At 46.0% G+C, this 23,482-nt stretch overlaps 1 protein-coding gene across 6 annotated transcripts in view; it reads right to left on the bottom strand.

Annotated features, from left to right (window-relative positions):
• The window catches only part of LOC140420974 (ETS-related transcription factor Elf-1-like), a 371,469-nt gene that overhangs the window by 154,657 nt on the left and 193,330 nt on the right, over window positions 1-23,482 (bottom strand). For 5 of the 6 annotated variants that reach the window (XM_072505189.1, XM_072505195.1, XM_072505192.1 and 2 more), the window contains one exon: window positions 15,908-15,956. The exons of the other annotated variant lie outside the window; for it this stretch is intronic. The gene's annotated coding sequence lies outside the window, so the exon portion shown is untranslated. The remainder of the gene's footprint in view (window positions 1-15,907; window positions 15,957-23,482) is intronic. 6 annotated transcript variants of the gene reach the window in all.

Genomic DNA, 23,482 nt, shown 5'->3' with positions numbered 1-23,482 from the left:
CTGTCAGCGGGTGTGCGTCTGATCACGCCTACATCCACTAACTGAAATATCACGCAAGTATGGGATAACATTGGGATGTACGCCTGACGTCATCACGTGCTATTTTACACATTTCCAGGTCAGGTATGCGCCCGCCTGGGACACACAAAATCCTGACCATAAGAGTTAACATTCGAGTCCGTATGACTCTTCTTACATTTACACTGCATCTTTAAAATAGTAAAACACCCCAAGATGCTTCACAAGAGCTGTCATCATACAAAAACTGACACCAACCCAAAGGTTGGTGGGCAGGTTGCCAAAGAGGTAATTTTTTTAAGGGGCGTATTAAGGGAGCAAAGAGGAGAGGTTTAGGAAAAAAAGTTCAGAGCATAGGGGTCTAGCCATCTGAAGGCGGGGCTCTCGCCATCTGAAAGCAGGGCTGTCAATTGTAGGGCAAATGATTCAAGGGTTAGCACAAGAAGCAAAGTTGGAGGAAAGCAGAGTTCTCAGAGGACTGTAGGGACGGAGCGGGCTGAACTGGTTGGTTGGGGTGAGGCCATGGAGGGGGTTTAAACATGAGGATAAGAATTTTAAATTTGAGGTTGCTAGGCCAAGAGTCAGTGTAGGTCAGTGAGCACAAGGCAACATGGGTGAATGTGCTGTGCTAGTTAGGATACAGGAAGCAGAGTTGTACACAAATGTAAATGTGCTGCAATTAAATTAGGCAGTCAATATTCGATTCCTCCTGCAGAGGCAGTACTTCACACTGTCACTGGCCACCTCCAAGTGGACTAACTGTGAACAAAGTTCATGTTATACATCATAAATAGCATTTTATTTGACAACAAAATCATCCCATGCCTTCTTGTAAAAGTAAAAAGAGGCGCACTTCAAACCCTGTTCAACCCCAGCACTTTCCAAAAAAAAGTACAGCTAAGGATTATGTCACAAGGTAAGTGAAAGTGAGAGAGACCATTTGACCCACCTAGCTAATCCTTCTGCACCAGTAATTTCCACGGGGATTCTCCCAAACACCTGCAGCAACTTCAGCAGAAGAGTGGCAGAAATCCCAAAGAAACGCTAACTTTACTGTAGGAGATCTGGGAAAATCGTGTGGAAATTTGAAGCATTGATCCTTTCTCCTCCCACTCCCACATTCTAAACAGTGTTGAATTATTCCTGAGCTTTTTCCTCCATTCCATTCCCAGGGGCAACTTGGTGTGTGATCTGCTTCCCGGCATCAATTCTGAATTTGCCTTCTGCCACTGTGTACTTATGAGCCCTTGCCTGTTGGTTTAATTTGAGATCAACTTCAGTGTTTTATTGTTGTTATCTTCGTCAAACATTAACAGATGTATTGTTTACCTGAAGGCTTTCCAATATGTACTCCCTTTGTTACATCGCAATCAGGTGCCACACATCAACATTCAATACTGAACTCAAGTTCAATGTTTGCCGACAGAAATTGCTAACCGACCATGTAGGTGTGGCTGTAGTGATATCATTTTCGCAACACGCACTAATATTAGTAGAAAATGTCTTTCACACACTCCCAATATAGCCAAATGTACTTCAGGTATATACATTTACCTAACAAATATCTCCCACCATTTATTAATCAAGGAAACACAATTAATCCCAAAACACTCAACACTCTGCTTTTTGTCTAATTATTTTACAACAACAGCGCAAAAAGGTTAAAGTTCAGATATATACAGTATTGTGTATAAGGTGCACTAAAATACATGCTCAATAACCATATCGGTTACTCATGCCTTATTTTGTAATCCAATGTGGAAAACCAGATGTGGCTAATTGTAATTAGCCACATGTAGATGGTGGCAAACCTATTGGACCACATTCACCTTGGCACCATTGCTACGATATGCATTTGGGATTTCCGGCATATGTACTGTGCCCGGAGATTAGTAGTGCTGTGAATCTTGAGAACTCATTAAGTCAGTGCAACACTGCTTCCTCATTACTGAGCCTTTCCAAACTACCATCATACACAGTATTGAGTAAATGCCAACATATATTAGGGATGGGCAAAAGTCCCGGCCTTGCTAGCAATGCTCACATCTCATGAACGAACAAAAAAAAACATTTCACAGCTTGTTGTTTGCAGACTACCCAATCAATGTAGTAAGACAGCCAAAAGGGTTTTCTCCCCATAAATCAAAAGCTCAATGAATATAATAGACTGTGATAAATTGCAGACAAACTGTATTTTTGCACAAATTGTAAGCACAACATCAACAGAAATATGTGAGTAACTCTCCTGGGTAGAATAACAGTAGTGACAGCACTCGGCTCTTAATGAGAGCGAACTTGCCCTTGTTTAGGGTGGGATTTTCCAGCTCTCCCTCAGCGCTTTTCCGGCAGAGAAAGCTCACCATTGGCCGCCGGTGGGATCTTACGGTTCCGCTTATGTCTGTGCCATTTTGTGTGGCTCACCCGTCCAGCCGCAGGCAGAGCCGGAAAAATCCCACCCAAAGTATTTGTAACCTCCAGGCATCCCAAAGTGCTTGACTGCCACTGAAGTACTTTCTGAAATGTAGCCACTGTTATATTGCAGGAAATTCTGCCAGAGCTCCAAGTCGAAGTTCAGACAAAAAGTCACCAACCCAAACTGTGGGGCAGGATTTTCCTGTGGCTTTTGGAACTATCAGGCTCAAATGGGGGGCAGAAAGCCACACTGCGTTTTTCCTTGAATTGGTCAATTTGTGGCCAGAGGATCGACTTGCTGCCCAAGTAAGCATGGTGCGATGCTTTCTAATCAAGGCTTGCCAGTTTACACACAACAGCAGGAGGCCATGACAGGTAAGTGAGGGAAAGGGCACCTCAAGGTGGAGTCAAGCTCGCTCTAACTTTATCAAAGTTAAAATAAAAATGGCCTTTGCAGTGTGCAAACACAGTGAGGGGAGTGGGCTTCCACATGGTAGGCCGTAGCTGCAATTCCAACCAGACAGGCATGGCGAGACTCTAAACCTGTCTGGTGTTGTCCCACACCTCCTCGTGGGCAGCCCACCTCCAAGCAGCTACGCTATTGACTGTGGGGACCTGGAGACCAAGTGGAAAAGCCCAGCCAGCGACCTTTGAAAGGCCTTAAGTGATCATTAACTTTGTCAATTGGCTACCTGCCACTTGCAAGCAAGTAGTCTTTGATATGTTGGGTGTTCTGGATCACAAACAGGTCACCAACACTGGATGTGGTGCAACTCTATTTTATTATAAGGTTAACTATATTAACATACTTGAACTGTGGGTAAATGCAAGACCAGCTTTAACTGTTGACCCTTGCCTAGTCCTAACCAGGTGATGCACTCAGCACATGGTGAATGTCTGTGTTGCAGGCTGTGAGCTCTGTGCTCCGAGCTGGCTGCTACTAGAATGAACAGGAACTCTCCTGTCCCCTGTCTTTATAGTGCGTGTGCTCTCACTGGTGATTGGCTGAGGTGTTGTGTATGCTGATTGGTCCCGCTGCATGTCCATCAGTTTGCGTGTGTGTGTGTGCCTGCACCATAATATACTGGTGTATATTATGACAGTCTTGTGCAGCCACCCCTCCTCCCGCCATCCCCTCCCCACAATGCTTCACAATCCCACCTCTGGGTAAATGGCAGCAGCAGGAACTAAAAACCCTCCACATGGGCTCAGTTCCTGTCTTCACAGAAGCTGCCAGACCAACTGAGATTTTCCAGCATTGCCTGTTTTTATTATTGAAGAACCTTACAACTTGTGCAGCTACTCATGACACAGACATTACTGGGAATAAATCTTCCCTCGATGGAAAATGTAGGAGCTGCGAAAATAGACAGCAGACTGCACGCTAATAATAACAATCTTTATTGCCGCAAGTAGGCTTACATTAACACTGCAATGAAGTTACTGTGAAAAGCCCCTCGTCGACACATTCTTTTTCGGGTACACAGAGGGAGAATTCAGAATGACCAAATGACCCAATAGCTCGTCTTTCGGGACTTGTGGAGGAAACCGGAGCACCCGGAGGAAACCCACAGAGACACAGGGAGAATGTGCAGACTCCACACAGACAGTGACCTAAGCTGGAAATCGAACCTGGGACCCTGGCGCTGTGAAGCAACAGTGCTAACCGCTGTGCTATCGAGCTTAATAGCACATCCTTTTCTTTACTGCAGTCCTTTGTTTAACCCCACAGCAACACATTATTGCTTTGCTTATACAGTACAATCGTACCATGTCCATAAATGACCTGCAATCAATTTAAAAAATGAAGAAGCTATTCTTAATTTCGTACGAATACGATTTTGTCACAAGTTGTAGTGAATAATAAATATAACTACTGCAAAGGACCAAAATAATGAACTATTTTGGAGTTACACAGAGGGCCTGCAGTAAAAAGAGTGGCGTTCACATCCCTACATCTGCATATCATATGCTTCCCTTTTCCATTTGAGAAAGAAAACTCCCAGTTCTAGTTAATCAGGTTTCGACAAAGGGCAAAGGCTTTGAAAGAAACTCACATATTTGATTTAATTTATTAACCCACAATGTTCCACACATGTTTTAAACAAAATGTGATTTACTACACGTCAGCTCGTGATGGTTATCCCGATCCTAAATCTGTTCACCCTTGTTGATCATTGGCCGTGATTTTGAAAGTCCTGTAAACAGAAGTCATGTTTGGGAGGCCTCTACATCTGAACTAAGTTTTGCCGCAATGAGTTATGGAGCCATTGAGAGTTTAATCTTGCAGCTCATGACTTCTAATACATTTTAAACTGTGATGGTCCCACTTTTAATTGATATCAGTTAATATATTGATAATTTTCATGACTGGAATCTTACGTGCTTCGTTCAAATGCAAGAAGAGCTCTGAACACTTTCACAAGACAAGGGTCAGTCAATGGAGTAGAAACTCAATGCCAGTTTGCATTGCGCATCACAAACTAATTGTGAGCTTTGATATCATAGAATTTACAGTGCAGAAGGAGGCCATTCGGCCCATCGAGTCTGCACCGGCTCTTGGAAAGAGCACCCTACCCAAGGTCAACACCTCCACCCTATCCCCATAACCCAGTAACCCCACCCAACACTAAGGGCAATTTTGGACACTAAGGGCAATTTATCATGGCCAATCCACCTAACCTGCACATCTTTGGACTGTGGGAGGAAACCGGAGCACCCGGAGGAAACCCACGCACACACGGGGAGGATGTGCAGACTCCGCACAGACAGTGACCCAAGTCGGAATCGAACCTGGGACCCTGGAGCTGTGAAGCAATTGTGCTATCCACAATGCTACCGTGCTGCCATATGCAGGTTACGGTACCTTAAAACCCGCTATCTGGAAAAGCCAGCCTGGTCCCAAAACTGGATTTTTAAAAATATAAGCGGGCCATGTGGGAATACCCCAGAGAGATTGGAAGTGCATAATTAAAAGTTTCATAATTTACAGTGGAGGGTCTGAAGGCCATGCAGGCGGGTAAAACCCCGGGGCCGGACAGGTACCCAGTGGAGTTTTATGTATCGGACCCATTAGAGGGGATGGAAGAAATCATGAGGATTCTAGGGGAATTTGGCCGGTTTTCGGGGTATAAGCTAAATATGGGGAAAAGTGAGATGTTTGCGGTCCAGGCGAGGGGACAGGAGAGGCGACTGGGGGAGCTGCCGTTTAGATTAGTAGGGGGAAGCTTTAGGTACCTAGGTATTCAAGTGGCACGGGAATGCGACTGGCTCCATAAATTAAATCTGGCTCTGCTAGTAGACCAAATGATGGTCCGGAGATGGGACGCACTCCCATTGTCACTAGCTAGGAGGGTGCAGACAGTGAAGATGACGGTCCTCCCGAGATTCCTGTTCGTGTTTCAATGTCTCCCCATCTTTATTCCGCGGTCCTTTTTTAAATGGATCAACAATGATCTCTGGCTTTGTTTGTGTGGGCAAGACCCCGCGGGTAAGGAAGGTAATGCTTGAGCGGAGTCTGGGAGAGGGCGGGCTGGCGCTGCCAAATTTTAGTTACTATTACTGGGCGGCGAATATAGTCATGATCAGGAAGTAGGTGGTTGGGGGGAGGGGGGGGGGGCGGTCAGCATGGGAGCGTATGGAGGCGGCTTCATCCAAGGGCACCAGTTTGGGGGCACTGGTAACTGCGCCTCTGCCGTTCCCGCCGGCACGGTACTCCACCAGCCCCGTGGTGGTGGCGGCCCCGAGAGTCTGGGGGCAATGCAGGAGACATGTGGGAGCAGAGGGAGCATCGGTCTGGTCCCCAATCTGTAATAATCACCGGTTTGCCCCGTATATTGCGGAGCAGAGATTGAGAGGATGGGGGATATGTTTATAGAGGGGAGCTTTCCGAGTATGAGGGCTCTGGAGGAGAAGTTTGGGTTGGCGAGGAGAAACAAATTCAGGTATCTGCAGCTGCGGGACTTCCTACGTAAACAGGTGTCATGTCCACGGTGTTAAAAACAAGGGTGTCGGAAGACCTGGGAATCCAGGAGGAGAAAGAGACAGACATTCTGGCCTTTGCTTCCCTGGTAGCCCGGAGATGGATACTATTAGCTTGGAGGGACTCAAAGCACCTGAAGTCGGAGACCTGGCTATCGGACATGGCTAGCTTCCTCTGTTTGGAGAAAATCAAGTTTGCCTTGAGAGGGTCACTGTTAGGTTTCGCCCGGAGGTGGCAACCATTCGTCGACTTCTTCGCGGAAAATTAATCGTCAGCAGAAGGGGTAAGGGGGGGGGCGGTTAATTTAGCTTAGAGTAGGGGGGTTAATAAAGTTGGGACCTGTAAGGGAGGGAGACGGCTTTTGCACTATGTTTATAGTTTCATGTACATTGTTTATTGTGTTGGTTGTTATAAAACCAAAAAATACCTCAATAAATTTTTTTTTTTTTTTAATTTCTTAATTTAAGCATTCAACCACCAAACAATTTGTATTATTCTGCTAGTTTTAGTTAATTAATTAACCGCAAATCCACAGCAAAAAGCAAAATTCCAAATGTGCCTTCTGGCTAATAGTAGAATGAAGAACAAAATGAATGCTTCCATACAGAACTGCACGTCTTTGATCCCAATAAACTCAGCTCAACTGACCCAACCTAAAGCTTAATCACAACATAGTCCAGTCTCACCATCAGCGCCCCACAGTGGGTATTACTGGTAAATGAAAGTACTGTACAGCAGGTTCCTCAGTTACTGACAGGTTATCAGCGGGCGGCATTCTCCATTGGCGGGGTTCTATTCTCCATTTTGCCGGCGCCCGGGGGTTTCCCAACAGACATGTTGCAATATGCATGGGGCTGAAGCCAACCATTGCCTTGCCTCTGAAAATGCACAAAATCTGAACCCCGACATGGACTCAGTGTCCCAAGGTTGTCTGTTTTGAGACACTGTGGGCGGGATTCTTCAATAATGGAGCTACATCCCCACGCCGGCGTGAAAACCGGCACCAACAACTCCGGCGTCAACACCCGAAAGTGAGGAATTCTCCTCTTTCTAGGGGGCTAGGGGGCCCGTTTTTCGGGCACCCGCAGGATCGCCACCACGCCAGTCGAGGGCAGTCGAATGGCCGAGTTTGGCCGAGTCCACAGCAGAAAGCAAAATGGCCGGCATGGATTACTCACCTCCCATACAGCGGGACCTGGAAGGTGGGTGTGCGGGGGCCGTCCTGGAGGGGCAGTGGGGGGATCCGACCCCAGGGGAGGCCCCCAACCGTGGCCTGCCCTGCGGTCGGGGTCTACCGATCGGCGGGCAGGCTGATTCCGTGGGGGCCTACTTTACTCCACGCCGGGACCCTGTCATATTGTCCTGGGGCTGGCACGGAGAAGGGAACTGCTGCGCATGCGCGTGCGTGGAAATACGCCGGCCGTTCTGCGCATGCGCGAACTCACGCGGGCCGTTCCGCAACGGCTGGATTGCGTGGACCACTCCAGCGGCAACCCATCCCCCTTGAAAGGGGAGAATTCCTCACTTTCGGGGGGCATTGACGCAGGACTCGTTGGCTCCGGTTTTCACGCCAGCGTGGGGACATAGCCCCATTATTGAAGAATCCCGCCCACTGTCTTTAATGGTCTTGAGTATTTTCTGCTTTGCCGCTCTTTACCCCACTTATCACTTTGTAAAAATAAACAAGCAATCGTAAGCTGCAAAAAAAATGGAATAATCATATTACATAACATAATCAACCTACTTGCAAAGGCAGTTCATCCATACAACTAAAACCTTTAATTGTGCACACACAACCTAACAGTTCGACTTCAGTGAGTAGTCCGCTTTACAAACCACTTTTGCAGGACAATATATAATCAATCCTTAAATGAAATGTTACGCGGGTAAAGAAGAAAAAAAAAACTCGCATTTTGTAACACCTTTCACTTCAGTTAGTTGTTCCCGCTGAAAGATGCCAGTGCCAACAGTGCACTATCCCCCTGGTACTCAACTGCAGCATCAGAGTATGTGCTCAAGTCACCAGAGTTAATCATCTGTTTTAGTGGTGGAATAAATGGGGGCCTGGACACCAGGGAGTACTCCTCTGTGCTCCACATTGTGCCATGGGATTTTACGCATTCACCGGAGGGGCTAAATTTTAACAGTGAGTGAACGACAGCACCCCCAGCAGTGCAACATAGTGTTAGTCTGGATTTATATGCTTAAATCTCTTGATTAAGAGGGGGATTGGGGTAGAGGGGGATTTGGGTAGAAGGCGGGAGAATGGGGATGAGAAACATATCAGCCATGATGAAATGGCGGAGCAGACTCGTTTGGCCGAATTGCCTAATTCTGCCTCTATGTCTTATACTCTTATGGTCCTGGAGTGAAGCTTGAATCCATGACGCTTTGACTCAGAGTCAAGACTGTCACCTATTGTATATTTTAAATAAATAATCTACCATCCTCACTAGGAGACTTTGCAAAAGACCTGTTCTCCCTAAACTTTGACATTGGTCCACAATCCCTACCCAGATCTGCCATCCCCACACCCCAGCATCAAGCCATTGAACAAGGTGTTAGACAACATGACAAAGTACACACTTGAGATGCAGTCATTTGGAAACATACACTTTAGATTTACACACGAGAGCAGGTGTCACTTTAAGAGCCTTGAGGATTTGCAATGGTGAAATTAGCAGAGAGACAGATCAGCAGAGCTGCGGGGAGGCGGGGGGGGGGGGAGCGAGAGAGAGAGAGAGGACAGAAAGCTACACATCCACATACAACATAAACAAGTTTCCTTAGGAATGAACTGGAACAAACATTGCCTATTCAAAACCTGCAGACATGTAGAGAATAAAGTTTATTCAACCCCCTTTTCCTATGCCAAGAATTTTAATGTACATCAACAACAACCAATTCAATAGCATTTTTCACATACAGCAAAATGTCTTCAAGTGCTTTATGACACAGACCAGAGGGCGGAAAAGATGGGGGCGCCAGTTTTAGGTGGAAGACGCATAGAGAAAACAAGGAAAATGTTTTGGGGAGGTTTTTGAAAAGGCAGAGGCAAATCGGAGGAAGTTGGATGACGGGTTCCAAGGAGGACAGGGCGAACTGTCACTAATGGTGGAGGAGTTGGGATGGACAGGAGGGTGGTGTGAGGCATTCTGCACAGTCAAACGGCAGTAAAGCAACACCACAAAACAGAAAGGACCTTGTGATGTTGAAAAGGCAAAAGGATGTCCACCCAGGAATATAAGATACTAATGATCTTCCCAGCCGCCAGAGCTAGGAGCCTTATCTTCAGTATTTACAGCCACATTTTCAAATTACCCTTTCAGTATGTAGTGGAAGCCTCTTAAGCGATTTGGACTATTATACACATATATTAATATATTATAGATAACGGATACATGGCAATGGGATACAAGCCGCGATTGAACCAACTGGGTGCGATGACATCAAAGCGGGAGGGTGAAGTTTGAGTGGTTCACAGCAGTCAGAACGCGGCAGTTCAATTACTTGCTCAGAACTATCAGCATTTTTTACATTTGTTGTAATGTATACTATTTATCATGAAATGGTTCAAAGTGCTTCGGGCTGCAGTTAGCTTCGCAGTGCTATTAAGCTGCTCTTGGGAAGATAAGCAAAAATGGCAATAATAAAACCACAGCAGTGATGTTAAACCCAAGATATACGGCACAGAGGAATTGTAGGAATGTCAGAGGTTTTTTTTTGTTTTGGGTAGCCGCATAATGGAAAATACTGCACATGGTGAATGGCAAGGGTGCATTAAAATGAGATTCAATCTAGACCAGTTGCATTTATATAGCACCCTCAACATTGTAATACACCCCAAAGTGCCTCTCAGGAATTTAATCAGTCGAAAATTTACACCCAACTAAAAAGGAGGAGACTTCAGTAAAGATGACAAAATGCTAGATCAAACAGAAATTTTTTAAAGAGGAGCTGAGAGGGGAAAGAGAGGTAGACAGAGGCGGAGAGATTTAGGGAAGGAATTCTAGAGTTCACCATAAAACCCCTACAGTGCAGAAGGAGCCCATTCAGCCCATAGAGTCTGCACCAGCCCTCTGAAAGAGCGCCCTACAAAGGCCCACTCCGCTGCCCTATTCCCGTAACCCCACCTAACCTGTACATCTTTGGACACTCAGGGGCAATTTTCGCATGGCCAATCCACCTAACCTGCACATCTTTGGACTGTTGGGTAAAACCGGAACCCTTGGAGGAAATCAATGAAGACAGGGGGAGAACATGCAAACTCCATACAGACAGTCATCCAAGGCCGGAAATAAACCCGGGTCCCTGGCGCTGTGAGGCTGTAGTGCTAACCACTGTGCCACCTAGCACAGGCCTAGCCAACTGAAAGCACAGCCACCAATGGTGTGATGAAGGAAGTGGAGGTTTACAAGGGGCCAGGCTGGTTAAACTGACCACCATTATGAGTAGTATCAGTCAGCGTCAACAATTAACAGTATCAACTATATTCTCTCAAAAATAATGCAGCAGGGGCAGCACGGTGGCACAGTGGTTAATGTCATGATATACATCAGCATATCATGGTGCAATCACACACACACTGACACACTGATGGACATTGTAGCCACCTGAAATGGCTGATTGCCGATTAATTTGGCCAAAACCCGATATAAAATGGCTAACCGAAAAGGCTGATGGGAAAAGCAGCCAACAGGGCACAAACGGACAGCTGCAGACAGAATAGCGTATTCGGCTCTGGGGAAGTCGGCCCAGATCGATACCTACGACTATTAGCAGCACATCAACACAGACATCTGCAGTTTAATTGGCTATCCCCGGGAACAATTGCAACATATTAGCAATTGAATGCCGGGCCAGACCTCTCGGCGCCTGCAGTGGCCGAAACAAAGACAGGTGAACGACCACCCCCCGCTCGAGGAATCATCCCATTATTGGAGCATATCGAACCCAGTGATTGGGAACAAGTCCAATCACTTGGGACTCAGGGTCAAGGGCCACCCCGAGAGGCGGGCCGCCCCGAGAGGCGGGAAGCCCCTGGGCCCTATAAATTGAGGGGCCAAGTTCAGATCGCTCTCTCTCCCTTCTTCTCCTGCTCGCAACCTTCGCAAGACCAGAAACTGTAAGTTTGACTCCAGCGAACGCTACCCGATAGAGACTCCTAGCCATCGACCCGTGTCAGCCTTTTGAATCCCGCGGGCCAGATCCAATTCAATAAGCCATTCGTTTCCCTGACCTGGTGGGCCATCCCCAAAAGTTAGGTATTGGCCAGTAGTGGTAGGTAGTGATATAGAAAGTAGGATCATTGTGTAAGTATTTATTGCTGCACATAATAAATGACCGTTGATTTCAATCTTACTAATGGTGTGCTGTCTTATTAATCATAACTCGAGCTTGAAACAGAAAGGTACCTGGCGACTCGTGAGCAAAGGTGACATAATCAGAGCTAGTAAAACGAAGGCTAATAAGAGCAACAACATACAGTAGGACCAACCAGCATACACAACATCGCAGCCAATCACCAGCGAGAGCACACGCACTATAAAGACAGGGGACACCAGAGTTCCCGCTGATTCTAGCAGCAGCCAGCTCAGAGCACAGAGCTCACAGCCTGCAACACAGACATTCACCATGTGCTGAGTGCCTCACCTAGATAGTGATAGGAAATGGTCCACAGATAAGCTGGCAATGCACGTACCCAAGCTTACAGTATGTTCTTACAGTTGAGTTGTTAATAAAATAGAGTTACACCATCTCCAGCCGTGTTGACCTGTCTGTAGACCAGAACACCCAACACGACAGCATTGCTGCCTCGCGCAAGGTCCAATGTTTGACCCCGGCGCTGGGTCACTGTCCGTGTGGAGTTAGCACATTCTCCCCCTGTCTGCGTGGGTCTCACCCACGCTAAATTGTCCCTTAATTGGGGATTTTTTTTTTTATTTTTAAATGCAGCACCATCCCTGCACCAACGACCCTCAAGTGAAAGAAGAAGGAATTTGCTCTCAAGAACACAAAGTGTGCCCAATCAGCACCTTTGTAACACAAGATTGCATTCCAGTGAGATTTTCTGATCACACTACATCATACAAGGGAGGTGCTCATGAAGAGGAGGTAAATTCCCAAAAGCTAGGTCAGGCAACACACAGTTTATAGGGCTAACCCCAGCACACTTCCTCTATCAATAAGACATAAAAAGTCTGTATGATCCAGTACTTACAAAAAACAATTGCTGCATTATTCTGGAATATGATATCTCCTGGACTGCCTTTCCACAGGGATCATAGGGAAGTCACATCTGATTGTTCAACGACTTTTCAATACTCAAAACATACACAATAACATACCAACTCCTCACAAATGTCAGTGCAAAAGTCAAACACTCCTTAAATGTACTGCAAAATGATAACAGCAGGAGTGACCACAGCACCTGGCAACTTCTGCCTCCCACCTTTCAAGATATACAATGCACCAAAAGGGAGTTTAAAGTCAACTTAATAATAATCTGACAATCTTTCATCATTGTCACAAGTAGACTTACATTAACACTGCAATGAAGTTACTGTGAAAAGCCCCTAGTCACCATATTCCGGCACCTGTTTGGGTACACTGAGGGAGAATTCAGAATATCCAATGAAATGAAATGAAATGAAAATCGTTTATTGTCACAAGTAGGCTTCAAATGAAGTAACTGCGAAAAGCCCCTAGTCGCACATTCCGGCGCCTGTTCGGGGAGGCTGTTACGGGAATTGAACCGTGCTGCTGCAATTCACCTAACAACACGTCTTTCGGGAATTGTGGGAGGAAACCGGAGTACCGGGAGGAAAGCCACGGAGACATGGGGAGAACATGTAGACTCGGCACAGACAGTGACCCAAGCCGGGACTCAAACCCGGGTCCCTGGCGCTGTGAAGCAACAGTTCCAACCACTGTGCTACCGTGCCGTTATGAGATCGTGTTATGAGATCGCTCATAACATTCACCATCAGAATGTCCCGTTCAAAAAGTCATGATCAGGAGAAATAAACACATTTAAAATGTAAAAAAAAGGAATTTTGTGATAAAAAGCCACTCAGGTTCCAGCCCTGCTTTGGTTCTTATTTTTTGAGAAGGCCTCATCAGTCCCCTCAGGTGGACGTGAAGGATTCTGTGACAAAATAACGTTTTACACGAGGAGGAGGAGGGGCGAGAAGAGGCCAACATTCAGCCCATCAAAGGTGGCACGTCGGCGCAGTGGTTAGCACTGCTGCCTCTCAACACCATGGACCCAGGTTCGATCCCAGCCCCGGATCACTGTCCGTGTAGAGTTTGCACATTCTCCCAGTGTCTGCTTGGGTCTCACTCCCATAACCCGAAAAGATGTGCAGTGTAGGTGGATTGGTCACGCTAAATTGCCCCTTAATTGGAAAAAAAAGAATTGGATATTCTAAATTTAAAAAAGAAACATTCAGCCCATCAACCAGCATCACAAAAACAAATGATCTGATAAATATGCTTGGTTGCGAGAGCTTCCTGTGCACATATTGGCTGCATCGTTTCTTAAATTACAGCAGTGACTTCATAAAGTACACCAATGGTTGCAAAGTCCTGAGATTGTAAATGGCACCTTATAGGGCAGCATGTGGCACAGTGGTTAGCACTGGGACTGCGGCGCTGAGGACCCGGGTTAGAATCCTGGCCCTGGGTCACTGTGGAGTTAGCACATTCTCCCCATGTCTGTGTGCGTTTCACCCCACAACCCATAGATGTGCAGGTTAGGTAGAATTGGCCTCACTAAATTGTCCCTCAATTGGAAAAAAAAATAATTTGGTACTCTAAATTTATTTTTAAAAAGTAAATGGCACCATATAATCATTTTTCATTGCCTTGTGCATACCACACCGTAATTCCAGATTTCAGACACTGCAGACTCTCTGCTAGCTCCATAAATAACAACAGGGGGAAAAAATTCACTGTGACATTTAAACTTCTCCAACCATCCAGCTGTTTATATTATCATGATGCTCATCCACAAATCTCCATTCAGGATATCCTGGGTGTTCCAAGCACTGGAGGGGAGGCAAACGTTTGCCCCAAAAAGAGTGGGGGGAGGGGCATTGAAAGGAAAATGTTGCTGCAGCTCATACTTAGTGGGCCTCCTTGAAGAGCAATGGAGGTGGGCTGTTCAACTTTAAAACGGGTTAATAGTCTGCCTGCCTTGGAGGAAGATGAGAAGGAGCCAAAAACAAAATGGAATGGAAGGAGTAAAAAAAGTAAATAAATTCGAGGCACGACTTATGGCTTAAAAGCAGCCATGCATGCTTAAAACAAAAAATTTAAATACGCAACCTCAGGGAAAACACAAACAAGAGTAAGGGTTCAACGAGGCAGCAAGTACTTGTAGCCAAAGAAGCCATTGAAGCCCCAACAAAAACAGCCAAAGGCTAGTTCTGAGATTACAGCAAACTACCGCAATGCGTTTTCACCGATCAGAGTTCAATCTAGCCTTGCATTTTTAAAGTGTAATCATTTCTCTATTATGCCTTATTGTGCTTTGCTGGTCTGTAGGAAAGGCTGAACTCCAACACTGATGGTTGGCTGCTTTACACACTGGAAGCTTGTACATACATATTCAGTGAAATTAATTCATTGTCCTCACAGTATCGAACGTGCAAAGCCTTCCCTCACCGTCAATAAAACACCATCAGCACTGCTCCCCCCGCCGCCCCTTAACCAGAATGTATATGCTCAGGTTAACAGCTATTTTCAGCCGCTTTTTAAAAAGTACACTGCATATTACATTTATCCAGTATGGAGAGATCATGCCCGGTGACCCTTAAAACAGTTTTGCACACTTTTAACCTCATTTAATGACGCTGACTTGATCCAGGCCGCAGCCAATAGCAGCCCCCACTTCCTCTTCCATCATTAGAGTAAAGGAGGTGGATCTGTGGTCTCAGAAAGGTCAGATGCCAGTCTTAAAAGTCGGCTTCACCAAATCCTAATGGCATAGGAAACCATCCAGCCCATCATGTCTGTACTAGCACTTTTGAAAGAGTTGCCATATTAGTCCCACTTTCTCCCCAACCCTGTGCATTGTCCTCTTCCTCCGACAACAGTAGAAACACAAATGAGTGAGAAGGAAGTTGCTGACTTGAATGATTTATCCGACTGGTACTGGCCAGTGGAAGATTGGGGAGGGAGGGTAAAAACCGCTACATTTCATCATCACTTTAAAACAAACACAGAGCTGCTACTTATTTTTCAAAGCTGTGCAACATTAAAAAGGGGACGTGGCCACCACACTAGGATCTTTGGGTAATATTTCGGAATCATCTCTCAAATGAGTCAGCCTCAAGGTATTGCAGACAGATGAACGGGACATCACAAAAAAAAGACATCAACAACATTGGTCCAACTATTTCAACCCGGTTGAGGCCAATTGTTTAATGGCCTTGAACTTAAAACAGCACCAAAGCAGCTTTTGGAATCCATTATTAACCAATTGGAGCCTACCTCTTGACAAGGTGATTCGAACATCCAGAAGGATTGGCGACTTTGAATGCTGGTGAATAAAAAAGAAAATTTAGAAATGTTTTCAAAATCATGTAATTGTTTGAATTGTGAAAAAAGAAAGGAGCAAAGGTGTACAAGGAGTGAGAACATAGAACATAGAACGATACAGCGCAGTACAGGCCCTTCGGCCCAAGATGTTGCACCGAAACAAAAGCCATCTAACCTACACTATGCAATTATCATCCATATGCTTATCCAATAAACTTTTAAATGCCCTCAATGTTGGCGAGTTCACTACTGTTGCAGGTAGGGCATTCCACGGCCTCACCACTCTTTGCGTAAAGAACCTACCTCTGACCTCTGTCCTATATCTATTACCCCTCAGTTTAAAGCTATGTCCCCTCGTGCCAGCCATTTCCATCCGCGGGAGAAGGCTCTCACTGTCCACCCTATCTAACCCCCTGATCATTTTGTATGCAAACAGGGAGAACAGGGAGAAAAAGGAGAGATAAAGCAGAAGGAAAAAATTATGAAAAACGTTTTAAATTAATACAATATGTTTGCATCTGGGTTCATTTCAGTTCATGGTGTCGACGACGAAAAAATGACCAACAAAACAAAAATGGCTAGCTCAGGGATATAACTTAAGAGGAGGGAAAAATTTGACAACATTTCAATAGCCAAGTGAAGGATCATTTCCAGTGTTGTGCTTCTGGCAAGGCTAGCTCCTCATTGCAAAATTACATTGGAAGACTGCAAGATGTTCTAAACACTGGTCAGACAAGCACCAGATGCCAATTTCTGTTTTTTGCTGGGACAGGCTCACAGCCCATCAGAAAATTTCAAAAAGAATTAACCCAATGGTATTGATATTGAGTCAGGCAGAACACATTCTTGGGTTCAATATCTGTGGTCAAACAATTGGTACACTGCTTGTTCTCAGGCTATGAAGGGAGCAGAGGGGAACAAAACAGTGTCTCCAGTTTAATTGTTGCCCAAAGGCCATCGCTGGAAAGTGTATGTGCGAGTGTGAGTGAACGAGTATATCTGACCTACTTCCCAGGGTTGAAAAGCTGCCACATGAAGAATGTCCAGCTGAGGTGATGTCTGCTGTACAGACGAGGGAAGGGGGAAAAATGGGCAGGAAGCAAACATTACACCAGCGACTGTCACTGTCAGAAGCACCCGTGACTTTTGGCTTCTCATGTGAGATTCATTATGGGTGGCACGGTGGCGCAGTGGTTAGCACTGCTGCTTCACGACACCAAGGACCCAGGTTCGATCCCAGCCCTGGGTCACCATCTGTGTGGAGTTTGCGCATTCTCCCTGTGTCAGCGTGGGTCTCACCCGCACAACCCAAAGGTATGCCGGATAGGTGGATTGGCCATGCTAAAATTGCCCCTTAATTGGAAAAATTAAAATAAATAAGTAAATGTGTAAAGAAGTGATGAAATCTAATGATAGATGAAAAGAAATGTGAGGTTCACATCAACAGGAGAGTTGAAAACAGAACATTTGATTTGCGATTGGGGTTGGGGTTTCACATTCAACTCCTCTTGCCCACACCCTCGGTCACATAGCTTAGCGTCAATGCTGTTGGTCAGTTTCCTCCCTGTCTTAAGCATCTCCCATGTGTAGTGTCATGGGGGAGTACGTGCTGACAAATCACTCATTCCCAACTGCCATGAACTTGTCAGGGACACTGGCAGTGGCTCAGGAGCAGGGTATCCACTTGAATGTCAAATCAGCAGAGGTCAAGAGTCGGCACTGAAAGATACAATGTAGAAACTACCCTTTGACTGAAATGCGGCACATTATTCCTGTACCAGTTGTAGAAGGGCATTAGCACGATCCATTCCTAAATCTCAAATTCTCTGAAGCAGACAACAATAACAATGTAATCTAATTATCAGTTGCCTGTAGGTGGCTGTGAGCAGCAATAGATCCTTCACTGTGGGGACCTGCTGTGCTAATATCTCTCTAATGGGCAACTTAAAAACAGCGACTGCAAGATGGTTCACAACCACATGTTGGCCATGCCCTAGACTGCCCAACCTCTTCACAAAACTCACAACAATACACAGCTACATCATCAGATTTCAGTTCTAGACTTACCAGTGCAGAGCACTGGCCTATACGGGCAAGTTCACAGCAATCAGAACCAAATCTGGACAATCTGAATACAACACAAGACTGTTAAAGTTCATGTTACCATAAAACTAATTTGCCCTCATATAAACCATCCCTGGGTGCAAGTTCGCCCATTTTCGATTAAAGTGTTCAAGATCTTATGACAAAGCAGAACATTGCTATCCCATTACCTGTGATCATTGGAACGATGACATTAAGTTCCTGATGAAGCAACCAGGCACTTTAACCTACATTTGCATTCCCCTCCTCCTCTCAACCTGGATTGTACGAATGCTAGCCACCTCTGATACCTGCCCTCGCCCACCAATTCATTTTTATGTTTGTCAGGTCTGTCTGTTCAATTGTGGGAGTTGGGGGACAGCACCCAACCCGGTCATTGCTGGTTGCTAACACCTATGCACTGGATCATCATATCAGGAGCCTTTCCCTTTGTAAGTAACGTCACTGAAGCCACAGGAGTTTCTATGCAAGTGGTGTTAGCCATGGCTTAGTTGGTAGAACCCTTTCCCCTTCAGTCAGAAGGGTACGGGTTCAAGGACCACTACAGGGACTTGAACACAAATCCTACCCTGACAATCTAATGCAGTACTGAGGGAACTCTGTGCTGTCTGAAGTTCCCATGTTTCAGATAAGGTGTCAAATTGAGGTCCCATCAGGTAGTCGTAATATACTCATTGCAAGATTTCAAAGAGGAGGAGGGAAGTTATCCCTGGTGTCCCAGCTTGCGGTGCGTATATTAGCTGCATCATTTCCTGCATTACAACAGTAGCTGCACGTCAAAATACTTTTTTTTTAATTTAGAGTACCCAAACAATTTTTTCCAATTAAGGGGCAATTTAGCATGGCCAATCCACCTAGCCTGCACATCTTTGGGTTGTGGGGGCAAAACCCACGCAAACACAGGGAAAATTTGCAAACTCCACACAGAGACCCAGAGCCAGGATCGAACCTGCGACCTCGGCGCCGTGAGGCAACAGGGCTAACCCACTGTGCCACCGTGCTGCACTCACATCAAAATACTTAATTGGCTGGAGATTGCTTTGGGATGTTCTGAGATTATGAACACGCTACGTAAATGCAAGTCTTTCTTTTTTACCTCAATTTAAAACCAAGTCTGACATCTTCCTGGTCTACTGATTGAATTATTGTTAAGCAGGTAACTCAGTCTCATAATAATATCAGCAGACAGATTTTCTGACATGAATCAAATACTGAAATAAACCAAAGGTTTAGGACAAGTGCTCCAGTTTGTGTATTAATCATGTCTCATAACATATTCTGCTTTGTGGTCCAATATGCTTTCCTGTAAAGGAGCAAAGTCACACTGGTCACCAAGATGGTTACCGATCACATGACACTAGATACTAGGAAAAAACATTTATATGAAAAAAACATTAGATAATAGGGCCGCGATCTACCAGTCACGTTGCACCTGAACGGGACTGCGACCCGGCCATTAGATGTTGGGAGAGGCCTTTCCCGGGCTTCCCGACAGGGCCAGAGGGGCCCATGCCCACGAAAGAAGGGTGGAAGAAGTTATGAGGGGTGGGGGGTGGGGAGGAGGAGTTGAAGGACAGGTATGAAGGGCCTTCAGAAGGTTTTTGGGGGGGGGGGGGTGGGGGGGGAAGGGCGGGGGTACCAGTAAGAGGGTGGGTAGGCCTGAAAAGGGGTCCCTCAGCAACTCCATAGTGGGGTGTCATCACTTCAGGAAGGGGGGGCAATGCCCATGTGTGAGACATTGTCCGTAGGTGGGTGAGGCGGTGGGACCCTCAGTCCCACAAGTTCTGGACAGCCTTCCAAAATGGTGGCCTGATCTTGGAGGAGCCGGTCAGGCCAGCAAGTTCAGCTCTCTGGTGATGAAAATAATTCTAAGTGTGGGCTAACCCGGTGAGAAACTCCCCAGGGCCCAAAAACGTGACTACGTGTGATCAGATAGCTGTAGAGAATTTGCGATAAGGGCCGGGAGAAACTCCCTGCAAACCCTACCACAAATGACACTTAGAATCACGCCTAGATCTCAGTGTACTAAATTATTTCCCTCTTACTCCTCTATAAAACACACACCATCAAAAGCAACAGAAAATAGGTCAGCACGGTGGCGCAGTGGGTTAGCCCTGCAGCCTCACGGTGCCGAGGTCCCAGGTTCGATCCCGGCTCTGGGTCACTGTCCGTGTGGAATTTGCACATTCTCCCCGTGTTTGAGTGGGTTTTGCCCCCACAACCCAAAGATGTGCAGGATAGGTGGATTGGCCACACTAAATTGCCGCTTAATTGGAAAAAATGAATTGGGTACACTAAATTTAAAACAAACAAAATGAAAGAGTGCATGCAAATGAGGCAAGAGAGAGAGAGAGAGCAAGCCCATGGGAATGATCAATAGAGAGGGATAAGTGAGACCACAGAAAGTCTTGGAAAAGGTATTAAAAAGAAACTAATAATAATAATCGCTTATTGCCACAAGTAGGCTTCAATGAAATTACTGTGAAAAGCCCCTAGTCGCCACATTCCGGCGTCTGTTCGGGGAGGCCGGTACGGGCCTAACTCTCAGATTCTCCATAGCTGATGAATATTCCATTGAAGTGATACCTTTGCATTTCTACAAAGGAGGGTGAGAGATTCAGGTGAACATATTTTTGGGGATGGAATATCAAATACACGAGGTGTAGATGAATGTGTGTCCCTGTTAACATGAGCAGACTAATGTAAACATTCAAGTACAGCTGCACAGGTTTTCCCAACTGCCACATAAACGCAAGGGCAAAAACAACTCCACTTCTGTTCCCACTGCTCTGCATGAGGTCCAATCACATCTCTTAATTGTAGTTAGGGATAAAGTTGGTCGGCCTCAACTGGTCTGCATGAGGGCAGCGTGTCAACAAAAATCAGGCGTCTTCCAATGCCTGGAAGCACCATCATTGAGTTGTTTCAACAAGTATGTCTGAACTCTCTTACATAATCTTCTTCTTTCAACAATTATCCTGTATCTCAGTAGGCTAGACAGTTGGTTTGTGATGCAGAACAAGGCCAGCAGCGCAGGTTCAATTCATGTACCAGCTTACCTGAACAGACGCCGGAATGTGGCGACTCGGAGCTTTTTACAGTAACTTCATACTTGTGACAATAAAGGGTTATTATCATTATCCATCCCACCGTTGACCAGATGTGGTCACTTGTAGCCTTGCAGCTTGAAGACTGAAGGGCTTATCGTCTTTCTGGAGAAAAGTGAATCGTAATATGGTCAACCTGTGGTGGTATGTATTAGGGGTAATACGGTACACCACATGTCGACAAGCTATTGGTGGAGGGATGCGAGGTCCTGATCTGCCACCTACTGGACTCCACCCAAAAATGCCGGTATAAGAACCCAGCTTTTCCCTCCATTTTCCTCAGCAGCTGCATTCTGTAACCACGCTGCTGGGGATAAAGTTCTGCTTAATAAAGCCTTCAATTGACATGACCTCAACCTGCCTCGCGTCATATTGACGGTGCTACAAAACATAAAAACAAATTACTGTGGGTGCTGGAATCTGAAACAGAAAATACTGGACAATCTCAGCAGGTCTGACAGAATCTGTGGAGAGAGAAGGAACCTAACGTTGAGTCTGGATGGCTCATTGTCAAAGCTGGAGAGAACTGGAAGTATTGTCAGATTTATGCTGATGTGGGGGGGGGGGGGTGGCATGGAGCAGTGGGGCTGGATAGGGGCCAGCGATAGCTGGAGATTGGCAAAGATGTGGTGGACAGAAAGACAAAGGAAATGCAAATAGGGATGATCAAGGACATTCATCCCCCACCATCTGGCCTGCAAAATCCTACCAACTGTCCTGGCTTGATACAATTCACACCTCTTTAACCTGGGGTTACCCCATCTCTGGATCTGTAAAGATTTAATCACCTGCTAATGGTCGCGTTCCAAGCATTGTTTGGCATCTTTGAATTTGTCTATATATATGTTTCTGGAACATACCTCTTCATTCACCTGAGGAAGGAGCAGCGCTCCGAAAGCTAGTGACATCGAAACAAACCTGTTGGACTTTAACCTGGTGTTGTAAGACTTCGTACTGTGCTCACCCCAGTCCAACACCGGCATCTCCACATCAAGGTTAAGAAGGGTGTTGATGGTGGCATATTAAAGAGATCAGAATGTGTTAATGGTAGAACAAAGGGAAGCAGTGCATCAAATGTCAATCTGGGACAGGGGGGAAAGCACGGCGGTGCATTGAGTAGCACTGCTGCCTCACGGTGCCGAGGTCCCAGGTTCGATCCCGGCTCTGGGTCACTGTCCGTGTGGAGTTTGCACATTCTCCCCGTGTTTGCATGGGTTTCGTCCTCACAACCCAAAGATGTGAAGAGTAGGTAGATTGACCATGCTGCTAAATTGCCCCTTAATTGGAAAAAATGAATTGGGTACTCTAAAAATATATATTTTTTTAAAACCTGGGACAGGGAACAGATGACCCAAGTGGGGTGGGGGGGGGGGGGGGGGTGAAGGTGGAGGAGCGAGTTCACAGTCTGAAGTTTTCGAACTTAATGTTAAGTCCGGAAGGCTGTAACGTGTCTGACTGGAAGATGAGATGCTATTTCTCCAGTTTGTGTTGGGCTTCAGTGGAATTTTGCAGCAGGCAAAGGACAGACTGGTGGACATGAGAGCAGGTCAGTGAGTTGAAATGGCAAGCGACAGGAACGTCTGTGTTTTAGACTGAACCCCAGCTGACAGCAGCACACAACCAATCCAAGTTCCACAGATAAGGTCTCTACCAAACTAGCATATGTCTGCAGAACCTCAGCTCTTCTTGTGATGGTTTGGTAGCAGCACAGTGGTTAGCACTGCTGCCTCACAGGGCTGAGGACCCGGGTTTGATCCTGGTCCTGGGTCACTGTCCGTGTGGCGATTATACATTCTCCCCCTGTCTGCATGGGTCTCACCCCCACAACCCAAAGGTGTGCAGGGTAGGTGGATTGGCCATGCTAAATTGCCCCTCAATTGAAATAAAAATGTTTTAAATGAATGTTTGTAGGTGTAAATTCACCAATTTTATTTTCAAGAAACAGCTGTAGGAACTGTATATTTGCTCATTCTCACCTTTTGGATGTCGCTTCTGGCTTCTTCAGCCTGCCTGTTCTGCACAACTGGGATCATCATATGAGCTCTGATCCCTATGTCCTTGTACGTATATTTTTAAAATAAATTTAGAGTACCCAATTATTTTTTTCCAATTAAGGGGCAATTTAGTGTGGCTAATTCACCTACCCTGCACATCTTTTTGCATTGTGGGGGTGAGACCCACACAGACACGGTGAGAGTGTGCAAACTCCACACGGACAGTGACCCGGGGCCGGGATCAAACCCAGGTACATGGCACCGTGAGGCAGCGGTGCTCACCGCTGCACTGCCCCCCTTTCATAGGTTTCTACCAGTTTCAG

The sequence above is a fragment of the Scyliorhinus torazame genome, chromosome 5, assembly GCF_047496885.1.
Source record: "Scyliorhinus torazame isolate Kashiwa2021f chromosome 5, sScyTor2.1, whole genome shotgun sequence".
NCBI classification, from domain to species: Eukaryota; Metazoa; Chordata; class Chondrichthyes; order Carcharhiniformes; family Scyliorhinidae; genus Scyliorhinus; species Scyliorhinus torazame.
The sequence above is the reverse complement of the archived record's forward strand: the minus strand, read 5'-3'. Positions and strand labels throughout refer to the sequence as shown.